Here is a 25,142-nt window from a genome sequence, read left to right on the forward strand (position 1 = left end):
GGAGTATCAAAGAAAATAGAGGAGTCCAGATAAAGCAAAACTCCTATTCCTAAGAAACTCCTAGCTTACCCTAGGTATAGATAGGCTTCTTGCTAAATATGATCAGGGGTTGATGTGGTTATTTTGTAACAAGTCCTGGCACTTAAAGAATGCTGCTATGGGGGGGGGGGGGCGGGGCGGGGCTGGGGTTGTGGGGTTGTGGCTCAGTGGCAGACTGCTTGCCTCGCATACATAAAAATGAATAAACAAAGATATTGCATCAGTCTATAATTTAAAAATATTTGAAAAAAAGAAGGCTGCTATAACAAACATATTAAAGAAATACTTTGTCCCAGAGAGAGATTCCTGCTTGAATATTGAAAATTATAGCTCCCTTTCTACTTTGCAACTGTAGCATATACCAGCAAAGTAGATATCTAACAGAATCCAATATGAATTACATAATAGCTCCCAAAATTCTTACACTAAGCATTTAAACCAGCTTTGACCCTCTTTGTCAGGATGAATCAATATAAGAAAAAAAAGTTGCATTTTTAACTGAGAAAAAAATAGAACTAATATTACTTTCATTAAATAGTTGCTTCAAAAAAGGAATGTGCAGAACAACTTTATTTTTATTTTTAAAGAAATTCAAGAAAGAATTAAATTTCCGAGCAGATTGAGACAATAATTTAAATGAAAAATTATGAGATCAAGAAACTTTTATTTGGAAATTTAACACAAAACTAAGAACATAATTTTAAAAGTATAATTAGGACAATTAGAAGTTCATAATTATTTCAGAAATCATATTTGCGAGCTAAAATTAAAATTTGAGAGAGTCTCTTGGAAATAATAGGAAAAAGATAAAGTTAAAAATTATATTAGTTAAGAAAGAGAAACCACTCATTCCTCTCCTCAGCTTATGATAAGCAGCAGAATTATCAAAATAATTGTCAAAGGAATAGATCCAACAAGTAGATTTCTTCTAAAAAAGAAGATTCTTCTAAGGTTGTCATCACTCCTGTCTTTGCAATAGAAACAAAGAAAAAAATGAAAAGCAGTGACTTTCCTTGTACCATTAGAGAGCTGGGGTAGCAGGGAAACCACCACCTCAGTTTCTAGAAGTCCAGCATATCTACACAGGCTCATCTGAGATCTGCTTACCTGTAGCAGAGGAGTCGAGAGCCACCTGGAGTCTGAACGCAGACTAATGTGAGAGTGAGAAAGAAGGAATAAATGTGCCCATTTTTCAAGAAATCCATCTGCCATGGTTAATTTGAATTATCAACCTGATTGGATTAATAGATGCCCATGATTAAGAGGCTTCTGGGTGTGCCAATGAGGGTGTGTCTAGAAATGATGGCATGTGGGATAGCCAACTGAAATGAAGACCCTCCCTTAGAGTAGGCAGCACCATCCAATTGGATGATGGCTTGGATGGAATAAAGTTGGAAGAACAAGGAAGCAACATCAGGTGCAGACTGATTCTTCTTGAAAGGGTTCTTGATTGCTGCTGTGATCATCTGAGGATATCAGACTCTCACTTCCTCACTCTTCCAAAGCAGATGCTGCCAGTGATTCTCCAGGGAGTTTCCAGAAGCCTTCAGTCTGGGACTAAGGTAGAACCATTGATCCCTCTTGTTCTGGGTCTTCAGCCTCTTGGACTGTGCAGCTACTGGTTCTTCCAGCTCTGCAGCCTGCAGACGGCCACTGTGGACTATCCAGCTTCTGGTTGCATAAGCCAACCTGATAAATCCCCTTTTTATTTCATACTTCCTGTTGATTCTGTTCCTCTAGAGAACCCTGACTAATACACCACCACAGAAGTCATTCCTAAATTGAGCCTCTGTGTGTAGAGTCATAGTATTAATTATGGCTACTGCATAATCATCACACCCTGTTTCCTCAGTTCAAAAACTAGTTGATAGCTTTTCATCACCTAATTGTCACATGGTATAATTCTGTTCATCTCGCTGTTTAAAAGGTACAAAGCAGCAACACATTCACCAGTCGCCTATGAATGCACACACGCATCTCCAGTGTCTTTCTGAAAGCCACTTTGTGTGGCTGGTTAAGAGCACTGCAGTATTACCAGTAAGTCCACTTTGCATGAGTGATGCTAAGGACAGTGTACTGGATGGATGAGGAAACCAATGATAGCTTCCCAGAATGTTTGGACACAGAAAATCACATTTTGTAAATCCATACTTTGCAACACTATCGTACATTTTTGTCAAGTGTAACATTTCAAGTATTATGAGCAAATCTTCATCAACTAATACATTAATTTCTTCTTTTCAGACAGGAAAAACATTCACTGGGCTGTCATGAAGAAGTGATGTGCATGGATTTGGATTATTCAGTTTTAATGTATATTCACAAGTTTATATTACATGCATCCTTATCTTGCACCAAAGACAGTTTAGAAATAAATTATTTTTAAGTAATATTGGCACAATATTTTTTTGAAATGGCTTCACATAATGGTTGAACCTCACTTTTCCAAAACAAAACAAAAAAGTCTGGACATCTATGCAGAGAAATATACTATGCATCTTTAGTTTCTAGCCCTTTTCCTCCTTGCTGTCTATTACAGAGATTATAAAAGTTAAAACTCAGTTGCAGCCTTTCTATATTCCTGAGACACAATGCTAGTTAATTAGATGTGCCCAGAAACCTGCTGGTGACATCCTTCCCTCCCTCTCTCTCTCTCTCTCTCTCTCTCTCTCTCTCTCTCTCCTGCTTAAGTAGGAACCCAAGAAAGACAACTAAAGCATCCATCTAGAAACCATCTAGGACAAGCAGAAAAAAAAAAAAGCACCACATACCAAGGATGATGAGACAGGTAACAATAAAAGGGAGGGCTAGGGTGGGTTTCCTGATGAAATCAAGTCCTGCCACCTGCCCCAGACAGCATCCCACCAAGCCGGGCAGATCTATTTGTTCAAGTCAATGTTTGTCAGATTTTCTCATATCACTGGAACCCATTCAAAATGAGACACTAAGCCTGGTAAAACCCAGAAGGTAAAAATCCAGGGAACAATACATGGAAAAATGTTAAGTTTCTGAACTTAAAAGTTAAAAAAACTTAAAACTTAAAAGTTTTTGAACTTTCTGAAGTGGGGAGACAAGTAAAAGTGTGAGAGAGAAAAATCCACTTGAACAACATAAAATTCAAAACCAAAACATGTGTAACTCACAAGCATTGATTTTTTATATATAAATACTGGGGATTGAACTCAGGAGCACTCAACCACTAAGCCACATCCCAGCCCTATTTTGTATTTTATTTAGAGACAGGGTCTCACTGAGCTGCTTAGCTCCTCTCATTTGCTGAGGCTGGCTTTGAACTTGCTATCCTACTGCCTCAGCCTCCCAAGCAACTGGGATTACAGGCATATGCCACCACGCCCAACACAAGCATTTATTTTTGAAAGTACAAATAGTTTACTTGAAAAAATTGCAAGAAAATATTAAGAGGCAACCTCACAATAGAAGTATAAGTAGCTGAGATATGTTTGTCTCTCTTGTTTACAGCTCATTTGCTGGTGTTAGCACGGCACTGGTAACTAATAGTGGTTAAAAAAAAAAAATAAAGGGAGTATCTAAATAAACTGCCAGCATTATTGGTGAACAGAAACAAAATCAAGTTTTAAAAATAATGGGGCATTTTTTCCATCCTAATAACTTTCCTTTGCAATAAGTAGGAAACTAGATATATGTCATGGATATAAAGTTTAAATATGAAACAATGTAGTTTCTAGAAGAAAACATCTTTGCAAACTTAAGCCAATATAGGCAGAGAAAATAATAAGAATATGAGAAAAATTTATAAATTAAGACTCATTAAAATGAGGAATACACAGAGAGAGAGAGAGAGAATTAAGAGACAAAAATAAGTAAAGCTATAGACTAGAGAAGATATTAGTGTTACACATCCTAATAAAGCACTTATATCTCCAGTACATAAAGAACTCCAAATAGATCAGGAAAAAGCAAAGAACACAATCAAAATTATACAAAAGATCTTGGACAGAAAGAAAAGAAAATTTTTGCCCGGCCAGTGGATTTCATAAGGTGTTCAAGGTCAGTGCTCCTCCAGTGAACACAAATGAAGGCTTTAATGAGTATCTCCAGAAATATCCAGAATACATAAAACAACAAAGGACTGACAACAGGATGAGCTGATGAGAAGGCAGAGCAGCTAGAACTCTTTTACATCAACGGTGGACACGTGAACTGGTTCAAACCCTTCAGAAAACTGGTTGGCAGCTTCTTCTAAAGCCTAACGTATGCCTGTCCCTCAAAACAGCTGTTGAACTCATTGGTGTGCACAAGAGAAGTTGTGTCAGCGTGCACTGTGCTATGCACAAGGTGTGCATAGAAATTTTATTCATAACAGACCAAAAACTGAAATAACTGAAACATCCATCAAAAGGAGCAAGTATTTCAAAAGCATATTCATTCCATAGAGTACAAGAAAATACTCTATAGCAATAAAAGAGAAAAATTTATGAACGCAAGCAACTACAGAGATGAATCTCACAGTTAAATTTCTATCTTTATGTAATGAGGTAATAAATCCTACTCTGGCTGTTTTAGTCAGATTTTGCATCGCTGTGACCAAAAGTCCTGATAAAAACAACTTAGAGGAGGAAAACTTTATTTTGTCCCATAGTTTCAGAGGTTTTCTCCACGGTCCACTGACTACAGCTCTGGGCTCCAGGGGAGGCAGAGCGTCATGGCAGAAGGACAGGGCAGAGGAAAGCTGCTTAATTCCTGATAGCCAGGAAGCAGAGAGAGCTCCATTCACCAGGAACCAAATGTAAACTCCAAAGGCACTCCCTCAGTGACCTACCTGCCTAGTTACCACACAGTTAATCTGTATCAGTGGATCAGTCCACTGGTGATGTTACAGCTCTCGATGTCCCATCATTTCACCTCTGAACATTGCATTATCTCACACATGAGATTTGGGGGGACACCACACATCTAAATCATAACACTGGCATGATGAAAATCAAGCAGAATAATGGGTGTGACAGGGTTTTATATATAATAGTCCTCCATTATCTGCTGAGAATATAGTCTCAGAACTCCAGTGGATCCCTGAAACTACAGATAGTATCAAACTCTTTACATGTGCTTTCTCCTATATATATTTATGGTAAAGTTTAACTTATACAATAGGCACAGTGAGAGATTAAAAACAACTAGCAATAAAATAGAACAATTATTATAAGTTATATGAATGTCTGTTTCTCTTTCTCTCTCTCTCTCTCTCTCTCTCTCTCTCTCTCTCTCTCTCACACACACACACACACACACACACACACACATTGAACCAAGGGATGATTCACTTCCTGGCTAGTACAAAGCAGGATGGGCCACACCACTTAGAATGGCAATTTGAAACCTATGAATTATTTGTTTTGGGAATGTTAATTAATTTAGTCAGAACATGGTTGACCACAGGGAACAAAAAACATGGAAGGTCAAATCACAGATAAGAGAGCACCATTGGATTCTAAAGTCTTATGTAATATGAACTTTTTAAAAATATGAGCAACTATATATACATATATATAGTTATGATGCAAAATCTTACTAAAACAGCCAGAGTAGGATTTATTACCTCATTGCATATATATATATATATATATATATATATATATATATATATATATATATATATTTGCTCATATTTTTTAGATGTTTATCACTACACATGCAGGTAGAGCTGAATAACAGATTATAATCCCAACCAAGAAATATTCTTAATCTTCTTTAAAAGAATTACAACAAATGATAGCTAATACTTCTTTTAATGTAAATTTCATAAAGTAAGAAATAAGTCCTGTAGAAACTTACATCATAATTTAATCTCACCCTTATTCCACACATTCAAGTGTGAGCTCCTTGAGGAAAAGACTGTGTTTTATTTCTATTATGTACTCACACAGGGCCTAGCACAGTGCCTGGACTTCAATCAGGACTTGTTAACCGATGATGAAAAGATGAAATAAGCCCATCACAGAAAGACCAATACTGCACAATTGCACATACACAAGGTATCTGAAACAGTAAATTCTTAGACTAAAGAATAGAACAGTGGATGTCAGGGGCTGGAGGAAGGGAAATCGGGAGTCACTAACTGATTAGCCTAAAGTTTCTGTTGAACAGGATCAATAATTCTAGAGATCTTCCATTCAACGTTGTACCTATAGTCAACCATATCACTTCATATATTTACTTTGATAAGTAGGTAGATCTTATACTGTGTTCTTAATACAGTAAAGTATAATTTTTTTTTTCAAAAAGTGAAAGATGAATGAACCACTTCAATTTGCCTTATCTTTCTTAATTGATCTACATGTTCTCAGCTATCTTTCTAACTCCACTTTTCTTTTCCTCTATCTCCATTTTCACAATTAACTTAAATCAGCTTACACCATTTGGGAGGCTTGTCTTTTACTAAGACTGACTTTTCTTAAGACTGCTTAGAAGTGTCATTAAGAGCTCAAGAGTTCCTCTTAAAAAATGTCCCCAAGAAAATGTTAATTAGAAATTTGGCATCAATTTAAAACAAAAACTTAGCCTTTTATCACAAAATTCTACTTCATCTATGTGGTGAAGCCAAACACCAACCTTATAAATGATGGAGTCTGGTGACTTGCTTCAAATCTCAAACCAGGTTTTAGAGAAGGGTTTCTGGATGGTATGCCGAGTTCATCAAAGTGCACAGTGGGATTTGGTTCAAAATTCAAAACTTGCCTATCTCTCAAAGCACATGTTCCTTCCAGGTAAACCTGTTAGATCCTGGGTTCCAACAAAGCTAGGTTTACATCTTCAATTTCTCTTCATCCTCCTTGTAGAGTCAGGAACAGAATCCACAGGAAGTGTAATTATAAAAAGGGGATTTATCAGGTTGGCTAATGCGACCAGAAGGTGAATATTCCACAGTGGCTGTCTGCAAGTTGGAGAGCCTGAGGAAGCAGTAGCTTCAAAGTCCAAGAGGCTGCAGCCCCAGAGCAAGAGGGATCAACAGTGCCACCCTAAATACCAAAGTCTTCTAAAGAATCTCTGGCAGAGTCTGCTTTCGAAGAGTGAAGAAGTAAGAGTCTGACATCCTCAAACAATCACAGCTGCAATCAAGAACCCATTCAAGAAAAATCAGCTTGCATCTCTGCGGCTTCCTTGTTCTTACAACATTTATTCCATCCTAGTCATCATCCTATTGGATGATACTGCCCACACTTAGGGAGGATCTCCATTTCAATTGGTTATCCCACATGCCAATCATTTCTAGACACACCCTCATTGACACACTCATAAGCCCATTATTCATGGGCTTCTCTTAATACAATCAAGTTGACAATTCAAATTAACCATTACGCTCCTTAACACACACACGCACACACACACACACCTTTCTCTTGGCATCTATATGGTGGTAGATAGGGATTTCTTGACTTTTCTGCCACATTCTCATCAATTTCTGACCTTTCTGCTCAACTTGAGTTTTGTTACCCACAAGTATATCTTCTTATTTTGAAATTCCTATGGCTCTATTATTGTGTTTGTTTTAGTAAAATATGTCTTGAGATGAAAATCTTTGGGGGTCCTGCTGATCCTAACAAGGTGGTGGATAGTTTCGAAGCCAAAAGTTTAGACTTGGTGGTAGCCACAGAAATTTGAGCTTGAAATTTTGTGGGCACCTTTTCATAAATGTGTTTGCAAATGAACCCAGAAACAAGGAAACAGAAGTTTCATTTAGATATCATCACATGTATTTGCCAGCTTTCTGTCACCATGAGAAAAAAAAAAAATACCTGAGATAAACAACTTAAAAGGAGGAAGACTTATTTTGACTGACAGTTTCAGGGTTTTGGTCCGTGGTCAGATGGCTCTGTTTTGGAGCCTGTGACAAAACAGATCATTATGGTGGGAATGGCTGGTAGAACCAACCTGCTCAGCCCACATCAGCTGGGAAGCATAGAGAGGCGGGCCCAGGGTCCCTCATCACTTCAAAGGCACATTCCAATGACCTAACTTCCTCTCACCAGGCCTCAAGTCCCAAAGATCCACCACCTCCCAATAGCACCAAGGGTGGGGGACATTTCGCACATAGGACTTTGGGGACATTTAAGAGCCAAATCATAACAGTGTGTTCAATGAAAGACTTAGATTATTACATGATCTCCGAGCAATAACCTAGCTTCAGTAATGTCACCATCTAGACAGCCCAGTTGTGAACTGGTTTATTCTGGAGGAGAAAAGGGAAGGAAATATTTACTGAGGCAAGTAGACCTTTCTACAAGCCCTAGCCACGTAGAGACCAAAGACTGTCCGTGTTAGATGTTGTGCCAATTCATTGTATATTAAAAATTCAACTTTCCCTGGTGTAAAAAGGGGATTATTTTATAATAAGAAAATGCTTTTGAAGTTTTGTTCCTGATTTATTTAGTATAAGGTTAAAAGTAATATTTCTAATATTTCATATTAGAACTGATTTATTCATTTAAGTAACTCAAAGCTCATTGTATTAGAAAGAAGTAAAAGGAAATACATGTAAAACACCATTTTTAAGGATGTAACTATTTATTTGAAAGGAAGAGTTATTCATTTAAAAAAGAAGAAGAAGAAAGAAAACCGTATATCACATAATTTCCAAAATGACTATATCTGTGGATACTTTATCCTACCAGTAGTAGGGAGCAACTACAAAATAAATCAAAATATGCTTATGAGCATTGCGATTTTCTAATGGTAACTGCATACTGCAAATAAAGGTGATTAAATTTGGAAAACTGCTACAAACTTCCTAAATATGAACGGAATATTCACAGCCACTATGTTTCCCTGTTGGTAACATTGGACAAAATTCACTTCACACAAAGTCTAAGGTTTCTTTAAATTCCAGCTAGATATTTTCTAGGAAGGTCCAGGATACTTAGTCCTCCCTCCACCTCCTCCAGAGCCTTTGATGTGCACCAGCAGTAAAGGCTCAGCTATTCCCAGGAGGCTTCATGCCACCTCCCCCAAGCATGCCTGGCTGTGCCTCTTTGCCTGCTGTTTCCCTGTGTGTTTAACCCTCCCAGAGCTGCAGTTTCCTTAGCAACAGGCTTTCCCTTTAAGAGGATCCAACCAGACAGCAGCTGTGGGCATGCGCTCCACCAGGACTCTCTGCTGCGTGAAGCCTGCCGCCAAAATGTAAAGTGCATGCTGTTCACTTTTCAAAAAAAAAAAAAAAAAAGAAAGAAAGAAAGAAAAAAGATGGAGGGCTGTTAACAAGTTGGGAAAACACATTTTAACTAGAATATCTCATTTAAAGACAAAGTATTTGTGAAAAAGAACATTTTCACCAAAAACAAGGAAGGACAGACCGCGGAAGGAAAGATTGCAAAGGAATCTGGACCATGGCTTCATGAGAAAACACCAAAGGGAAAGTCTGGATCAGCTTGCAGAAAAACAATGTGAACAGCTTTCCCCATGCACTCACACTTCATAATTAGAAGGGTATGAGAGGTCCTCCTGACCTCCTGATACAAAAATCATCTCTACCGTGTAGGGTACTGTGCCTTATGCTCTGAAATTTTTGTTTAAAATTCATGCAGAATATAAGTTATAGACATTTTACACCTGTAGTGAAAGTCATTTATTGAAGTTATGCATATTAAAATCCTGGAGATCATTTTATGGTGATAGATTATCATCTCCCCCCCACACTTTTTATATAGAATTCCGATTACTTAGTCATCAAATATTTGTAAATTTTCTGTTTTGTGTCAGGCACTCTTCCAAGAGCTTGAAAACAACATTGAACAAAACATATTTTTGAAACTTTCTTTCCTTAAGAATGTATTTAGGGCTAGGGTTATGGCTCAGTGGTACAGGCTTGCCTAGCATTTGTGAGGCATAGGGTTCGATCCCCAGCACCACATAAAAAAACTAAATAAACAAAATAAAGGTATTGTGTCCATGTACAACTAAAAATATTTTTAAAGAATATATTTAGGGGCTGGGGATGTGGCTCAAGCGGTAGCGCGCTCGTCTGGCATGCATGCGGCCCAGGTTTGATCCTCAGCACCACATACAGACAAAGATGTTGTGTCTGCCAAATACTAAAAAATAAATATTAAAATTCTCTCTCTCTCTCCCTCTTTCTCACTCTCTCTCACTCTTTCTTTAAAAAAAAAAGAATATATTTAAATTTAAATTTATGCAATGCAAACATTCACCAAACAGTAGCATGTCTTGACAGGTGATGGCTTTGAACTATATTACAAAACTGTAGAACTTAAAACAGCATGGTAGTGGCATGAAAATAGATATATTGACTAATAGAACAGCATGCACACCCCAATATTTATGATCAATTCTACTTTAAAAGCTGTCAATGATATACAATGAGAAAAGAACAGTCTTTTCAAGAACTGTTAAAACTGTATATCCACAAGCAGAAAAATGAAACTGTACCCTTATCTCAAACCATATACATACATCAGCTCAAAATGGATTAAAGACTTAAAATTAAGACCCAAAACTATAAAACCACTTAGAAGAAAACAGGAGAAAAAATTATGTGACATTGGTCTGGCCGGCAACTTTGGTACCAAAGTTCAGGCAACAAAACCAAAAAAATAGACAAATGAAATTACACCAAATTTTAGTACAACAGAAGAAACAACAGAGCGAAGAGGCAAAATACAGAAAAAAAGAACATATTTGCAAGAGGTTAATGTCCAAAACATGTAATAACTCAAACAACTCACTAGCAAGAAAGCATATAACCCAATTTGAAAAATGGGTGAAGGACTTGAGTAGATATTTCTCAAAAGAAAACACACAAATGGCCAAAAGATATGTGGAAGAGGGCTCAATGTCACTAATTATTAGGGAAATGCCAATTAAAACACAAAATGAAACATAACCTCACACCTGTCAAAATGGCTACTCTCAGGAAGATGAAAGGTAACACGCGTTGACAGGGTCTGGCAGAAAAGGGAGCTCTGGTGCCCTGTTGATGGGAAGGTAAATTAATAGAATCATTATAGAAAATGAGTGGAGATTCCTCAAAAACTAAAGCTGCAGTTGTCATAGGTTCAGCAACCCCACTTCTGGGTATAAACCCAAAGGATTTGAAATCAGTGTGGGGAATGGATATCTGTGCACCCCGAGTACTGCTGCATTATTCCCATTATGAAGTCATGAAATCAGCCTAAGTGGCCAATGAATGCATAAAGAGAATATGGTATACATTCACAGTGGAATAATAATCAGTCCTTAAAAAGAGGAAAGCTATCTCATTTACAACAAGATGGCAGACCTGGACGATATTAAGTTAGGTGAAATAAACCAGGCACAGAAAGACACATGCTGCATGACCTCACTCATATGCAGAATCTAAAGCAATTAAATCTATAGAAGCAGAGAGTGGAATGCAGGGACTGGGGGTAGCAGGAATGGGGAGATGTTAGTCAAGGGGTACCGGGGGAATAGTGACAAGCATTAACAGGGATATATTAATAAACCTGATCCAGTTTTTCCACATGGTCTACATATATCATTCATCTTCATGGCTTCACTTTGTACCCCAGAAATATATATAATTATAATTTTCCAATATCCAATAAAACTTTTTAAAGGACTGCCCCTGCAAACCCAGGTCCAGGACCAATCCCACAGACCCACCTGGGATCCTAGGCCTAGTTGCAGTAGAATCCATCTTAGGACACCAGCCAGGGACTGGACACCCAACACCAATGTGAAGTACAGGTAAACTACAGGGACTCTACAATATTATAGGGTAGAAACTATAATGCCTCACATCCTCACTGCAAAGAAGGAAGACACATAGACAACATGAAAAAAAAAAATAAAACATGGGAAAAAGGCCTCCCAAATAAACCAAGAATCCATTGACAGCACAGTTGATGAAATGTCAGAGAAGGAGTTCCGAATGTACATAATTAAAATGACCTGCAAATTAAAGAATGACATAAGAGAGCAAATACAGGCAAAAAAAAAAAAATGGTCACTCCAACAGAGATGAGTGCAAATACAGGCATCCAGTGATCACACCAATAAAGAGATAAGGGAGCAAAGAGAGTAAAAGATTGCTTCAAGAAAGAGATAGAGATTCAGGGGGTGGGGGACAATCTGAAATCCTTGAAATTAAGGAAACAATAAACAAATTAAAAATTCAATAGAAAAAAAAATCACCAACAGACTAGATCACATGGAAGACAGAACTTAATATAATGAAGACAAAATATACAATCTTGAAAATAAAGTTGACCACATAGTGAAGATGGTAAGAAACTATGAAAGAACATCCAAGAATTATGGGATAGTATCAAAAGACCAAATCTAAGATTTATTGGGATAGAGGAAGGCACAGAGATTCAAAACAAAGGAATGCACAATCTCTTCAATGAAATATCAGAAATTTTCCAAAATATAAAGAATGAATGACCCAAACACAAGAGGCTTACAAGACACCAAATGTACAAAATTACAACAGATCTACACCAAAGCATATTATAATGAAAATGCCTAGTATAGAGAATAAGGATAGAATCTTAAAGGACATGAGAGAGAAATCAGATTACATACAGGGAGAGACCAATTTAGATCTCAGCAGATTTTCAATCCAGACCTTCAAAGCCAAGATATCCTGGAACAACATATACCAAACTCTGGAAGAAAATGGATGCTAACCAAGAATCTTATATCCAGCAAAATTAAACTTCAGATTTGATGGAAAAATAAAAACCTTTCATGATAGACAATTGTTAAAAGAATTTACAGCAAGAAAGCCTGCACTACAGAGCATATTTTAAAATATTCCAGGAGGAGGACATGAAAAACAATAATAAAAATCAGCAAAGGGAGGAAATCCACTAAAGGAAAGGTCAATCAAAGGAGAAACCAAGTCAAGTTAAAAACAAAAAATAAACCAAAATGTCTGGGCATACAAATCATATTTCAATAATAACCCTGAACGTGAATGGCCTAAACTCATCAATTAAAAGACACAGACTGATAGATTAAATTTAAAAAAAAGACCCAACAATATGCTGCCTTCTAGAGACTCATGTCACAGGAAAAGACATCCACAGACTGAAGGTGAAAGGATGGGGAAAAAAACAAACCACTCACATGGATCACATAAACAAGCAGGGATTTCCATCCTCATATCAGATAAAGTGGACTTCAAACTAAAGCTAGTGAAAAGGGAAAAAGAAGGGCATTTCATACTGCTTAAGGGATTCATACATCAATAAGACATAGCAATCATAAATATATATGCCCCAAACAATGGGGCATCTATGTATATCAAACAAACCCTTTTCAACTACTAGAACTAAATAGACCACAACACAATAATACCGGGTTACTTTAATGCACCTCTCTCACCACTGGATAGATCTTCCAAACAAAAACTAAACAAAGAAACTATAAAACTCAATAAAATGATCAATAATTTACCCTTAGAAGACATATATAGAATATTCTATCCATCATCTTCTCAGTAACACATGAATTCTTCTCCAAAATAGACCACATGTTATGCCACAAAGCAATTCTTAGAAAATATAAAAAAGTAGAGATACTATCCTGCATTTTATCTGACCATAATGAAATGAAATTAGAAATCAATGATAAAATAAAAATAGAAGCTACTCCAACATCTGGAGACTAAATAATATGCTACTGAATGATGCATGGATAACAGAAGACATCAGGGAGGAGATAAAAAAAAAATTCTTACAGGTAAATGAGAACTCCATTACAACTTATCAAAATCTCTGGGACACTATGAGGGTAGTGCTAAGAGGAGAGTTCATTGCATTAAGCTCATTCATTAAAAGAATAAAAGGTCAACAAATAAATGACCTGACATTGCTTCTCAAAGCCCTAAAAAAAAAGAAGAACTAACATCAAAAGTAGTAGAAGACAGGAAATAATTAAAATCAGAGCAGAAATCAATTAAATTGAAACAAAATAAACAATTCAAAAAATTGACAAAACAAATATCTGGTTTCATGAAAAAGCAAATAAAATAGCCATCCTAATGAAGAGAAGGAGAGAGAAAACTCAAATTACTATAATTCGTGATGAAAAAGGTATTATCACAACAGACACTGTTGAAATACAGGAGACAATTAAAAACTATTTTGAAAATGTATACTCCAGTAAAATAGAAAACCTCAAAGATACCAACAAATTTCTAGAGGCACATGGTCAAACCAAACTGAACCAAGAAGACATACACAATTTAAGCAGATCAATTTCAAGCAAGGAAATCGAAGATGCCATCAAAAGCCTACCAACCAAAAAAAGCCTGAGCTTCAGAACTGAATTTTACAAGACCTACAAAGAAGAATTAATACCAATACTCTTCAAATTATTCCATGAAATAGAAAAGGAGGGAGCCCTTCCAAACTCATTCTATGAAGCTAGTATCATCCTGATACCAAAATCAGCCAGAGACACATCAAGGAAAGAAAATTTCAGTCTAATATCCCAGATAAACATAGATGCAAAAATTCTCAATAAAATTCTGGCAAATCACATAAAAAACATATTTAAAATATAGTGCACCATTGCGTTAGGGCTGTAGCTCAGTGCAGAGTACTTGCCTCGCACATGCGAGGCACTGGGTTTAAACCTGAGTACCATGTAAAAATAAATAAAATAAAGATATAGAAAAAAAAAGATTTAATCCTTTAAAAAATAGTGCACCATGATCAAGTGGGGTTTATTCCAGGAATGTAAGATTGGTTCAACATATGGAAATCAATAAATGTAATTCATCACATCAATAGATTTAAAGATAAGAATCATATAATTATATCAGTTATAAAGAGAAAGCATTTGACAAAATACAGCATTCTTTCCTGTTAAAAACACAAGAAAAACTGGGAATAGTGGGAATATACATCAACATTGTAAAAGCTATCTATACTAAACCCAAGGTCAACATGATTCTAAATGTAGAAAAATTGGAAGCATTCTCTCTAAAAACTGGAACAAGACAGGGATGTCCTCTTTCACCACTTCTATTCAACATAGTTCTTGAAACTCTTGCCAGAGCAATTAGATAGATGAAAGAAATTAAAGGGATATGAATATGAAAAGAATAATTCAAATTATCATTACTTGCTGATGACAGGATTCTATACTTAAGGATCCAAAAAACTACACCAGAAAAAAATTTAGAATTAATAAATGAATTCAGCAAAGTAGCAGGATATAAAATGAATACCCATAAATCAAATGCATTTCTGTACATCAGTGATGAATCCTCTGAAAGACAAATTAGGAAAACCACCCCATTCACAATAGCCTCAACAAAAAAATACTTGGGAATAAAACAAAAGGGGTCAAAAGAACTCTACAATGAAAACTATAGAACACTAAAGAAAGAAATTGAAGAGGACCTTAGAAGATGGAAAGATCTCCCAAGCTCTTGGATAGGCAAAATCAATATTATCAAAATGACCATAATACCCAAAGCAATACACAGATTTAATGTGATTCCAATTAAAATCACAACATAATTTCTTATAGAAATATAAAAAGAAATCGTGAAATTTATTTGGAAAAATAAGACACCCAGAATAGCCAAAGCAATCCTTAGCAAGAAGAACAAACTAGGAGGCATCACAATACCAGACCTTAAACTATACTACAAAGATATAGTAACAAAAAACAGCGTGATATTGACATCAAAATAGACATGCAGTCCAATGGTGCAGAATAGAAGAGACAAACTCACTTAAATACAGCTATCTCATACTAGACAAAGGCTCCAAAAACATACTTTGGAAAAAAAAGATAGCACCATTCAATAAATGGTGCGGAAAACTGGAAATCTATATACAGCAAAATGAAACTAAACCTGTATCTCTCACCATGCACAAAACACAACTCAAAGTGGACCAAGGACCTAGGAATTAGACCAGAGATCCAGCACCTCATAGAGGAAAAAGTAGGCCCAAACATTTATCACATCGGATTAGGTCCCAACTTCCTTAACAAAACTTCTAAAGCTCAAGAAATAAAATCAAGAATCAATAAATGGGATGGATTCAAACTAAAAAGCTTCTTCTCAGAAAAAAAAAAAAAGTCAAAAAGCTTAAAAGAGCCTACATTTTGGGAGCAAATTTTTGCCACATGCACATCAGATAGAGCACTAATTTCCAGAATATAGTAAGAACTCAAAAAACTTAACACCAAAAAAAAAAAAAGCCCAATAAATAAATGGGTTAAGGAGATGAACAAACACTTCTCAGAAGAAGATATACAATTGATCAACAAATGTGTGAGTAATTAGAAAAATGCAAATCAAAACTACTCTTAAGATTTCATCTCTTCCCAGTCAGAATGGCAGTTATCAAGAATATAAACAACCATAAATTTTGTTGAGGATGTGAGGGAAAAGGCACACTCATATATTGCTGGTTGAACTGCAAATTGGTGCAACCAATCTGGAAAGCAGTATGAAGACTCCTTAGAAAACTTGGAATGGAGCCACCATTGACCCAGCTATTCCACTCCTCATTCTCTACCCAAATGACTTAAAATCAGCGTACTATAATAATGTAGCCATATCAATGTTTATAGCAGCTCAATTCACAATAGCTAAACTATGGAACTAACCTAAATGCCCTTCAATAGATGAATGGACAAAGAAACTATGGTACATATACACAACAGAATATTACTCAACATTAAAAGAGAATAAAATCACAGCATTTGCAGGTAAATGGATGGCGTTGGAGAATATCATGCTAAGTGAAGTAAGTCAATCCCAAAAAACCAAAGGCCGAATGTTCTCTCTGATGAGTGGATGCTGATCCATAATGGGGGCTGGGGGAGGCATAGGAAAAATAAAGAAACTGTGATTGAACAAACGTGGAGGAGAGGTGTGTGGGAAGGAAAGATGGTGGAATGAGATAGACATCATTACCCTAGGTACATGTATGACCGCACATATAGTGCAACCTGATAAATGAAACGTGGTGCTGCAATTGCATACAATAAATTAAAATGCATTCTGCTGCATTAATTAGAATGAATAAATAAATAAAATTTTAAAACTTTTCTAAAACAAAATAAAAATAAAACCTCACAGGTGAATATTGTTCAAGTGAGAGCACTGCTGATCTACCTGTGCCTCATAATGCATCGAATAGCAGCAACACTTGCTTCTCTTTGCTCAGTAATCATTCTGCTTACCACAGTGGATACAATAAAAATAATTGTGATTATTTCTATGATTACCATTTCTATGATACCATTTGACAAGTGGGTAACATCCTTGAAGTCTTTGAAAACAATCAAGTTTAGCAATTCTCATTTTAAAAAATTAAGATAGACTTTTAACATTGTAGCCCTGTTTTTTACTGTGTAGCTTGTGGTGATTTCTAAGGGCAGTTAAATAATAGGACATATGAAAATTGTTTTGAACTGTTGACATATTATCAGAATGAATACCCTGTCTTTTTTTTTTTAAAGAAAGAGTGAGAGAGAGTGAGAAAGAGGGAGAGAGAGAGAGAATTTTAATATTTTTATTTTTTAGTATTTGGCAGACACAACATCTTTGTATGTGGTGCTGAGGATCGAACCGGGGCCGCATGCATGCCAGGCGAGCGCGCTACCACTTGAGCCACATCCCCAGCCCCAAATACCCTGTCTTTGACAGGGTCTGCCATAAAGGAGACTGCAATCCCTAAGCATGTTTATTTGGAAAAAGAGTGGGGTTCTGTTATGGTTTGGATATGAACCAAAGCTGTCGCCTGAAAGCTTACAATTGAGACAATGCTAAGAACGTTCAGAGGTGACATGATTAGATCATGTAAACTGTAGCATAATCAGTGGATTAATCTACTTGAATGGATTAACTGGGTTTTGACTGTTGGCAGGTAGGGTATGGCTGGAAGAGGACTTCCTTTGGGGTTTATATTTTGTCTCCGGTGAACAGAGCTCTCTCTGCTTCCTAGATGTCATGAATCAGGCATCTTTCCTCCACCGTGTCCTCTGCCATGATGTTTTGCCTTGCCTCAGGACCAGAGCTGTAGAGCTGGCCAACCATGGACTGAACCTCTGAAACCATGAGCCAAAATAAACTTTTCCATTCTAAATGGTTCTTATTGGATATATTGGTCACAGCAGCACAAAGCTGACTAAAACATGATCCTTCACTCATAGCCCTGCCTCAATAGTGTCCCTTCAAAAAAGACAGAATGTCAGTGAGGATCAGTTCTGGGAACATCCTGCCATTGACATATTTCAGCATGATCGAAGAGGTAAAAAGAAAAAAAAGTAGTCACCAACTATGTTGGTCCCATATCATACAGGTTTATTTCCAACCTTGTTGAAAAAGAGTAGGGGGATCATAAAGACTTTTTTTCATTTTTCCCACCCTTACCTGAACTTGTAATTGTAGCCTCAACACTAGGGTAAGAAAAAAGCATATTTTCCCTCAAAAGGCCTCAATGCACTTTACAGAGCTCAGACATAGGGTAATTCTGAGCCTCAAAGGATGATTAACATTTAGCAATGAGAAAGGTACAAGAATAAAGGCACAGATTAAATAAAATAATAAACAAATAAAATTAGAATCCCCATACCAATTTTATGATTTGTTCCAATATTTCCAGCAGATTTAGGAACAATTTATTATTCCTGGTGAAGTCTGGTCAAGATCAAGTTAAACATATCCCAATACCAGCCTAAGCCCTTTCAAGGTCAAAAAAAATAAGAAGTTCAAGGCTCAAAAACCTCCATTTAATTTCAAAAACAATATTAATTCACTTTCATTGAAGGTATTATTAAATACAATTATTATTGATATTTTGGTGAGAGTAAAAGGTGTCTACTACTATTCACAAATTAAATATACCTTTATTTAAATAAATTTTATTTTTTTTGTTTTATCTTTATCTTATAATACTTTTTATTTAAATTTATATTTTAGTACATTTCAAATAACCTAAACTGTTGATAAAGTAGCAAATGTTTATTACTTAGGATTTATACTTAAACTTAAATATATACAAATTGGTGTGTATGCAAGTAGATGCTTATGAACCTATATTAAAATATATACATGAATATACATTATAAAATATGCATACTTTACAGGTGCATGCTTAGACATAATAGTAAAAGCAAAAGGAGCCATCAATGCTTCTCCATGGATATAATTCCAGTGTTAGACAGATTTAGTGACTACGTAATCTGTCACATCCTACCTATGTAACATTGAATGAATCATTTCATTTTGCAAAAGCTCAGTACTGGTAGAGTTGTCTGTATAAATTGGTGTTATAGATCAGATTTTACATTTTTTTTTCAAGATATAGCTCACCTAACAAAAAACCTACCTCTTGAACAATACAATTTAGTAGTTTTTACTACATGAATAAGAACTGTACAATATGATCACATTCTAAATTTAGAAACCTTTCAACAATCTGAAAATAAACTTACACACATTTGCAGTCATACTCCAATCCTGCACCCCCATCCTTACTCCAGTGTTTTCTAGTTCTGGCTGAAAAAAAATCCTTGTATGACTATATCAATAGTGTTTAGCAACTTTTCTGTTGATGAATATTCCAGGTATTACTAATTTTTGATAATTATGAATAAATCTTCTATGAACATACATGTCTTTGTTGACATATATTTTCTTTTTTGAAACCTATGAAAACTCTATGGGTAAATACCCACGAGTGTAATTGTTAAATCATATGAAAACTCTATGCTTAGCAAATAGAGGAATTGTCACAGTGTTTTGCAAAGTAGCTTCCTCTTTACATTCCTACCAGCTGTCATATGAAGGTTTCCATTTCACCACATTCTGAGAACATGTTATTTCCTGTCTTTTTAGTTTTAACCATCTTCATAGATGTGAAATGGTATCTTACCATCTTTTGATTTTCATTTCCCTAACAGCTAAGGGAATTGAGTATCTTTTGTGTTGTCAATTTGCATGTTTTCTTTGGAGAAATGTATTTCCTTTTATTTAGATCTGCCTTAATTATTTTCAACAGTGTGTGTAATTTTCAGTGCACAAATCTCTTATTTTTTTTAGAGAAATTTATTCCTAAGTATTTTCTTTTTTTGATGCTGCTATAAATGGAATCATTTTTAAAATTTAATTGTCATATTGTTCCTTTCAGTGTACAGCTACTTTGCTAAACTTTCTTAGTTCTAATCATGAATTCTTTGTTATTATCTATATACAAAAGTATATACAATATTATCTTCAAATAAAGATAGTCATTATTTCTCCCTTTCAAATATGGATGCCTTTCATCTATTTTTCTTGCCTAGTTGCCCAGGTTAGAATTTTCAATACACTATTTAATAGAAATAGCAAAAGTGGCATCCTCATCTTGGTCCGTGTCTTAGGAGAACGATATCACGTCTGTTGCCATTAAGAATGATATTAGCTATGTGTTCTTCATGGATGCCTTTTATGTATTTTTTTTTATCATGAGAGAGTATTAGCTATCAGTGCTTTTTCTTCACTTATTGGGATATTTGGTTGGGAGGTGACTTTTATTTTATTAACATGGTATGTTTTATGGACCGATTTTTCAGATGTTAAACTACACTTCCATTCTTGAAACAAATCCCAATGGGATGTGGTATACAGTCCTTACTATACATTGTTGGATTTGCTTTACTCACGTTCTATTGATGATATTTGCATTTACATTCATAATATGGGCATATGGTTTCCTTTTATAATTACATCAAAATGGATTCTGCTGTCATGTGCAACTAAAAAGAATGAATAAATTTTAAAAATATTATCTTAGTGGTGGCTCTGGAGTTTACTATTAACATCATAATTTAAAATAATATAATCAAATTCAACTTAATTTGAATAGTACACAAAAACTTTGCTTCCATTGTCTTCCCATTCTGTGCTACCTCTGTCTTACAAATTATAATTTAATATATTATTGAACTATAATAAATGCTTTTATACTTATTGCTTTATGTAGTTGTCTCTTTTCCTAGTTGATGGCAATATTCTTCAGTTTTTTTTCCACATTATTTATTGGTGCACTATAGTTGTACATATTGATGGGGTTGGTTGTTACATATTTATACATCCACCCAATATAACAATGCAATTTGGCCAGTATCATTCCCCAGCACTTTGCCCTCTCTCCCTGCCTTTCACTCCTTGGTCCCTTTCCTCTACTGATCTCCCTTTGATTTTTAGGAGATCCACTCTGACCTTTGTTTACCTTTTCCCTCTCTAGCTTCTGCATATGAGAGAAAACTTATGTCCCTTAACTTTCTATATTTGATTTACTCTACTTAACGGGATGTTCTCTAGTGCCATCCATTTTTTTCTGATAATGTTATAATTTCATTCTTCTTTATGGCTGAATAAAACTTCATTGTGTATATTTAGCACATTTTCTTTATCCATCCATCCATTGGTGGACACCTAGGCTGGTTCCATAGTTTGGCTATTGTGAATTGTACTGCTAGAAACAAGGTTAAACATGCATCAATGTAGTAAGATGCCTTCAATTCTTCAGAATCAATAGAAGTAGTAGTCATATGGTGGCTCCATGCCTAGTCTTTTGAGAAGACTCCATACTAATTTCCATAGCAATTGTACTAATTTACAATCCCACCAACAGTGTAAAAGTGTTTCTTTTTCTCCACATCCTTTCTAGCATTTATTATTATTTTTATTCTTTATGACTGCCATTCTGACTGAAGTGAGATGTGATGATATCTCTGTGTAGTTTTGATTTGCATTTCCTTAATTGCTAATGATGTTGAAAAGTTTTCATGTAACTTTTGGCCATTACTGTATTTCTTTTATAGAGAACTGTCTGTTTAATTCATTTGCCCATTTACTAATTGGGTTATCTGATTTTTTTTTTTTTGGTGTAAAATTCTTTGAGATTTTTATGTATTCTAGATATCAATCCTCTGTCAGAAGAGTAAATATTGGTAAATATTTTCTCCCATTCTGTGGGTACTTTCTACACATTTCCTAATTGTTTAATTTGCTGTTTAGAAGCTTTTTAATCCGATGTCTTCCTATTTATTAATTTTGGGCATTATTTCCTGAGTTCTAGGTGTTCTATTAAGAAAGTTGTTGCTTATGCCTAAAAGCTAGATTGTTGACCTTGTATTTTTTCTAGAAGTTGCAATAATATCCATTTTTAGTTGATTTTTGTGCACTGTGAAAGGTTAGGGTCTAGTTTTAGTCTTCTACATATGAAGTTTTCCCAGCAGTGTTTGTGAAAAGGCTGTCTTTTCTCTAATATATACTTTCACGGATCAGATGAATATATATGTGTAGTGTGTCTCTGTGTCTTCTATTCTGCCCTGCTGGGGTATGTGTCCGTTTTGATGACAGGACCATGAAGTTTTTGTTACTATAGCTTCGCAGTATAATTTGAAGTCAGGTACTTGGATGCCTCCCACAATGCTTTTTTAGCTTAAAATTGCTGTGGCTCTTCTGGGTCTCTTTTTCTCCCAAATGAATTTTAGGACAATTTTTTTCTAGATCTGTAAAGAATGTCATTGGTATTTTGATAAGGATTTCATTGAATCTGTATATTGCTTTTGGTAGTATGGCCATTTTAACAATATTAATTCTGCCTGTTCATGAACATGGGAGATATTTCCATCTTTTCAAGTCTTCTTCAATTTATTTCTTCAATGTTCTGTAATTTGCATTGTAGAGGTCTTTCACTTTATTGATTAGATTTACTTATGGGGTTTTGTTGTTGTTGTTGCTTGTTTTTGTTTTGTTTGCAGCTATTGTGAACCAACTTTTTTTCCTGATTTCTTTCTCAGCAAATTCATCATTGGTATATAGGATAGCTATTAATTTTTGTATGTTGATTATGTAACATGCTATTTTGCCAAAATTTTTTGTTATATGTAGCAGTTTTTGGTGGAGTTGTTTTTTCTTTTTTATGATCTTCTAGGTATAAGATCATACTATCTGCAAACAGTGATAATTGATTTTTTTTTCTATTTTTATCCCTTTTATTTCTTTCTCTTGCCTAATTGCTCTGGCCAGAATTTCTGGCACTATATTATAGGAGTGGTGAGAGTGGACATCCTTGCCCTGTCCCAGATTTTAAAGGAAATGCTTTTAGTTTTCCTGCATTTGCTATGAAGTTGCCTTTGGGTTTTTTAATATAATCTTTAGGAAGTCAAGTATGTTCCTTCTATCCCTGGTTCCTTCAGTGATTTATTTATGAATGGGTGATGAATTTTGTCAAAGACCTTCTCTGTATCTATTGAGATCACTAAGTGATTTTTGACCTTAATTCTGTTTATGTGATGAATTACATTTATTAATTTGTATGTATTATTAAACCATCCTTGCATCTCTGGAATAAAACCAACTTGGTCAGGCTGTACAATCTTTTTTTTTTTTTTCCAAAACAAGCCAAAACATTTTATTTTCATTCAGAAAGTATTCATTGAGTGCCTGTGCAAAGTTCTGTGCTAGTTACAGGGGATACAACAGTTAACGAGACAAGTCTTCCTACCAAGAAACTTACAGTTAACCCAGTGATCAATAAAGCCAACAAAAAGTTTTATTGTTGTTTTGGGTGCTGGGGAGTGAATCCAGGGCCTTGCCCATGCTAAGCACCCATGCTACCATTAAACTTCACCCTCAGCCCCCAACAAAGAATAATTTAATGCACCCCTTATCAGCCACTTCCAGGAGGTCTGCAATGTAAAGGTCATCTGGCTGTGGAACTGGATAACCACTAACTTCAGAGGGAGGGACCGGTTCATCTATTTGCATACGCTGGCGCCTGAAAGCAATGCTTCTTTTCTTGCCACCAGGAGTTTGTGCTACAGCATGCAAATTCTTTTCTTGAAGTTGCTGAATTTTTTCATTCTTAGCTCTGCTTTCTTTCTCCAAAAGTCTGAGTTTATGAACATATTGATCATTTAGAAATTTTAGATCAGCGGTTTCCCGTGCACACTTTTTCAAAGTAGTTTTCAACTCTTTAATGTGTTGTTCGGAGTACTCTCTCTGTATCATTAATTCCAGGTATAATTCATTATTTTCCCTACTCAATCTTGCATTTTCAAGTTTATAGGGTTCCAAAACAAAATCAAAGTTGGCACTTTCCTTTTCAGCTTTCACAGTAGATAATTTTGATTGTTGAAGGCTTTCTGTGGTATGAACTAAGTCTCTGAGAAGTTTTTCCACCAATGGCAAACACTCCAGTGTCAGAGTCTGGCGGTATCCCAACTGATCCAATCTTTTTCTAATATTAATATACTTTCTTTCTGCAGTTGTAGTCATCTTGTCTTACAAAACCAGTTTTATTCACTTATAAAAATTAAAGTTCCTCAGCTCCGGCCTCCACATCCTCTACCTGCGGCCGCATCACCTTCTGCACTGTCTCCCTGGCTGGCTCTTTCCGCGCGGGCCACCGGCTCCTGCCTTAGAGCAGCTTGAAAATGGTGCTCTAAGGTCGAGGCCCTCACCGAGGAGACGCTGCGGTTGCCCAGGTAACAGGAGCGTAGGGCATGCAACTGGTGGCGATGATGGCGCTGGACCCCGTCCTGCTGTACAATCTTGTTAATATGCTGTTGAATACTATTTGCTAATATTTTATCAAGTGTTTTTGCAACTAAGTGCATCAGGAATATTGGAAGGGTTCCAACTCTTTCTATTTCTGCTTATATCTCAAGCACTATTGATCTGTTTAGGTTTGTTATGTCCTTTTGATTTAGTTTTGGCAGATCATATTTTTCTAGAAATGTACCCATTTCTTCTTAGATTTTTCAAATTTTTTGAAGTTTTCAAGACAGTCCCTAATGGTACTAGATATCTAAGATGTCTGTGGTGATTTCTCTTTTTTCACCTCTAATTTATTAATTTGGTTTTTCTCCCCTTTTCTTTTGGTTAGTTTGGCTAAGGGCCTATCAATCTTATTCATCTTTTCAAAGAACCAATTCTGTGTTTCATCAAGGCTGTGTATTTTTTTTATTCTCAAATTTGTTGATTTTGGCTGTGATATTAGTTATTTCCTCCCTTCTACTGGTTTGAATTGGGTTGTTCTTTTTCAAGGGCCTCAAGATGCATCATTATGTTGTTTATTTGGGATCTTCCTTAT

This window comes from Callospermophilus lateralis, chromosome 4 (genome assembly GCF_048772815.1).
Source record: "Callospermophilus lateralis isolate mCalLat2 chromosome 4, mCalLat2.hap1, whole genome shotgun sequence".
In the NCBI taxonomy this organism is placed as follows: domain Eukaryota; kingdom Metazoa; phylum Chordata; class Mammalia; order Rodentia; family Sciuridae; genus Callospermophilus; species Callospermophilus lateralis.